This window comes from Salvelinus sp. IW2-2015, linkage group LG36 (genome assembly GCF_002910315.2).
Source record: "Salvelinus sp. IW2-2015 linkage group LG36, ASM291031v2, whole genome shotgun sequence".
NCBI lineage: Eukaryota > Metazoa > Chordata > Actinopteri > Salmoniformes > Salmonidae > Salvelinus > Salvelinus sp. IW2-2015.
In genome coordinates this window covers 5,634,387-5,639,076 of record NC_036875.1, presented here as the reverse complement: position 1 = coordinate 5,639,076, position 4,690 = coordinate 5,634,387, and the positions used below count along the sequence as shown (strand labels likewise).

General features: G+C 43.6%; 1 protein-coding gene across 2 annotated transcripts in view; it reads left to right on the top strand.

Annotated features, from left to right (window-relative positions):
• LOC111959440 (Krueppel-like factor 12) overlaps window positions 1-4,690 on the top strand; it is a 187,176-nt gene that overhangs the window by 36,374 nt on the left and 146,112 nt on the right. The window contains exon 1 of one of the 2 annotated variants that reach the window (XM_070437678.1): window positions 372-1,138. The exons of the other annotated variant lie outside the window; for it this stretch is intronic. The gene's annotated coding sequence lies outside the window, so the exon portion shown is untranslated. Of the gene's footprint in view, window positions 1-371; window positions 1,139-4,690 lie in introns of those variants that run through there. 2 annotated transcript variants of the gene reach the window in all.

The following is a 4,690-nucleotide window of genomic DNA, read 5'->3' as shown; positions in this document are numbered from 1 at the left end:
AGCATCTCTTATGTGAACCACACACGCCCCTGGAGAAACTGAGCTGGCAAGCTACCTGACCACTTGTGTGGGTTGTAGACTCCGTCTCATGCTACACTAGAGTGAAAGCAACGCCAGCATTCAAAAGACCAAAACATCAGCCAGGAAGCATAGGAACTGAGAAGTGTCTGTGGTCACCACTGCAGAACCACTCTTATTGGGGGTGTTTGCTAATTGCCTATAATTTCCACCTGTTGTCTACCATTTGCACAACACAGCAATGTGAAATTTATTGTCAATCAGTGTTGCTTCCTAAGTGGACGTTTGTATTACACGAAGTGTGATTGACTTGGAGACATTGTCGCTGTTCTTTAAGTGTTCCCTTTATTTTTTTGAGCAGTGTATTTTTTAAAACATGTAATGTGAATTTTGTATAGGCTACATGTTTTTAAAATTTTGCACTGGCTACAGAATGCATTTCGCTACTGGAACATTAAAGTCTGATTTGAATTGAACTAGAAGCAGAGGATTGGTGACTTCAGCCTAAGCACTCTGCAGAGAGAGGGATAGGTGGAGAGAGAGGGGAAGGGAGAGGAGCACAGAGAGAGAGAGAGAGAGATAGTAAATAACGGGAAGGAGTGGAGTCACTGTTGACCTCTGAGAGGTAGACTAAAATGTATTTCCATTCAACATCATATTTTTCCCAACCTCTAACCCTTACCCTAACCTTCATCCTAATCCAAACCCTAAACCTAACTACTAACCCTAATTCTAACCCTAATTGTACCCTTTCCCTAAACCTAACCACTAAGCTTAAAATAGCCTTTGTCCTCATGGAGACATGGGAAATGTCCTCACGTGGGAGAATTYTCTTTGTTTTACTATCCTTGTGAGGACTTTTGGGGATTATAGCCACACCAAAATGATAGAAGAACCAACCAACCAACGCACACACACCACCCAGAGAGAGTGCAATGTTTACCCAGGTTTACTCCTCCCCCAAATCGGTGCAACTGTAGGTTTTGTGTCAGGGCTATTTTAGACAAACAGCCGCTGAGTTGACACCACTTTAATGTGGGGGAAAGGGTGTGTATGTGTTGGGGGGTTCCACAGAGGTCATTATATTCTGTTTTTTAACATTCCCGACCATTCAGTCATGGTAAGTATTACAATGGTACTCTCTGCTTTCTATGGATCTGACACCTGTGAGCTGTATAAGTCTTATATACACTCGTGACCACTCAAATCTGTAGATCTTTCAAAATCACTTCACTACTTTGACTGCATCTGTGAATCGTACCAATACGTTTTTTTAAATGGTTGTTTTTAAAGCTGTTTTTAGTCTGCCTTCAGCGCTGCCATGAGCACAGTTTGTTGTGCTGCTTCGCCCACAGATCTGAGACACATGATGAAATCATCAGGCTGCCTCTTTCAGGACTGTTATGTGTTGAGAGTATTCACTCAATGGTTAAAGAGGGATCTCCCATGGTGCAGCTTGGTGTGAAGTGTGTGTTCCGCGTGTGTGCGTTGATGTGTACGGAGCAGGCAATGCACGACACAGACACAGTCACTGAGTTACCACACGTGTTGTTGTCTCTGTATCAGAGTACTAGGTAGGTAGACAGACACACACAACACACACACACACACACACACACACACACACCAACACACACACACAACAACACACACACACACACACACACACACACACACACACACACACACACACCACACACACACACACCACACACACACACACACACACACACACACACACACACACACACACACACACACACACCACCACGACACCCACCACACCACACACACACCACACCACGCTGTAAACACAACTACACCATAGGAGACCACTAACCAACACACACACACACACACACCACACAAACATCACACCTGTAAACACACCTCAGCACCAAGAGACCACTAAACCAACACACACACACCACACACACACACCACGCGTAAACACACTCACACCATAGGAGACCACAACAACACAACACCACACCACCACCACGCTGTAACACACCTCAGCACCATAGGAGAACAACTAAACCAACACACACACCACACAACCACGCTGTAACACACCTCACACCATAGGAGACAACTAACCAACACACACACCCACACACACACCACGCTGTAAACACACCTCACACCATAGGAGACAACTACCAACACACCACCACACCACACACACGCTGTAACACACCTCACACCATAGAGACAACTACCAACAACACACCACAACACACACACCACGCTGTAAACACACCTCACACATAGGAGACCACTAACCAACACACACACCACACAACACAACCACGCTGTAAACACACATGCACATAGGAGCACACTAACCAACACACACACACACACACACACAACAACACACACACCACAACACACACACACACACACCACACACACAACACACACACACACACACACGCTCAAGAAACCCACTACACAACACACACACCACACAGACCGCACACACATGCGTACGCGGCAAAACAACAAAAACCCCACCGCTTTTTTTGTTTAAACGCAAAACAAAAACCTCCAAAAGCCCCCCCAAACCAATAAAGGGAAAAGAAAAACCCCAAACTTTAACCCAAATACAAAAACCAACAAAACACACACCACAAAACACCCCCACTTTTCCACAGAAACAGAACCCAACAAACCCCCAACGGCCGCTGTTTAAAACAACTCCAAAAAAGAACAACCAATAGTGGAAGAAACCCCCCCAACTAAGCCCAAAACCCATAAAACGCACGCAAAAAAACAAAGACCAACAAACACAACCACGCTTGGGTAAACACACCTTCACAAAACTAGATAGGAAAAAAAACCAAACCCTTTAAGTCCAACAAAATACAAAAACACCAGCAAAAAACCACACACACCCACGCTTTTTGTAAAACACACGAACCTTCCAAGCAACATTAAGGAAGAAAAAAACCGACTAAACCAACACCACACACCCACAAAAAAAAAACACCAAAAACAACAACCCAAAAACGCCTTTTGGGGTTTTAAAAAAGCACAAACCCCTCCCCCCCAAAGCCCCCCCCATAGGGCAAAAAAGAAAAAAAAAACCACTTTTAAAAAAAACCCCAACAAACACCACCACAAACAACCCCGCTTTTGGTTAAAAAAAAACAAAAACAAAAACAATCAAAACCAAACATAAAACAGGGAAAAAAGGAAACCAAATAAAAACCCAGCCACGCCACACACAACACCGAACACTCCAAAACAACAACCACGGCCCTTTTTTTTGGTTAAAACACCACCTAAAAACAAACCCACATTAAGGCCCCATAAAAGGGAAAGAAAAAACCAACTACCAACCAAAACAAACCCAAACAAAACCAAAACAAAAACCACCACAAAAACACAAACCACGCTTTGTTTAAAACCCGCAAACCCTCCAAATAAACAAACCCATAGGAAAAAAGGAAACAAACCCCCCAAACTAAACCACCCACAAAACACACCACCAACAAACCACACAAAACCCACGCTTTGGGTTTAAACAAAACACCCTCAAAAAACACCATAAAAAAGGCCACCAGATAGGAAGAGGAAAAAAAAAAAAAAAACCACTAAACGCCAAAAACCCACCACACACACCCCAAACAGAGACACAACAAACACAAAAGGTGGTTTTTTAAAAAAACACAAAACCTTCCAACAGAACCCAGTAGGGAAAAAAAAAAAGACCAACTAAAACCAACACCAACACCCCAAACAAACAAGCAAAGCCACCGCCTTGTTAAGAACACACCAACCCTCAAAAGCGCACCCATAAAGGAAAAAGAAAAACCAACCTTTAAACCAACACACCACCAACAAAAACAAACAAAGCACAACAAAACCGCCCTGGGGTTAAAACAACACCTCCCAACAAACCCCTAGCCAGACCCATTTCGGAACGAAAACCCACTAAAAACCCCCCAAACACACCCAACAACACACAAAACACCCCAACGCCCTCCCTTTTGGTAACAAAAAACACCAACCTTCCAAAAAAAACCAAAACCCATAGGAAAAAAGGAACCAACTAAAAAAACAAACCAACACAAACCACCCACACAAACCACCCAAACAACAACCCACACACAAACCGCCCTGGGTTTAAGAACAACAACCCTCAACCCCCATAAGCCACATAGGGAGACCCAAAAAACTAAACCAACCCAAACAAAAAACACAACACAACACAACCCACACACCACCCCCAACGCCCCCTGTAACACAATCCCTTCACACCCAAATAAAAGGAAAAAAAAAAAGGAAAACCCCCAACTAACCAAGAAACCCCCCCACAACACACCACAATCAACGAAACACCAAACGCGTTGGGGTTTTTAAAAACACAAGACACCCCAACAAACCAATAAAAGCACCAAATAGGAAAAAAAAAAAAAGAAAAAAAACCGCACTTAAAAACCCCAAAACAACACACACAAAAAACCAACCCACACAACCAACACCACGCCCTTTTGTTTAAAAACACACTTTCACCACCACCATAAAGGGGAAAACCAAAACACTTAAACCCAACCAAACACCCCACAACAACAACCCACGCCTTTGGGTTTAAAACCCAACAAAACCTCCAGCCCCAAACCCCCCCGATAGGAAGGAAAAAACAACCCAGAAAATTAAACCC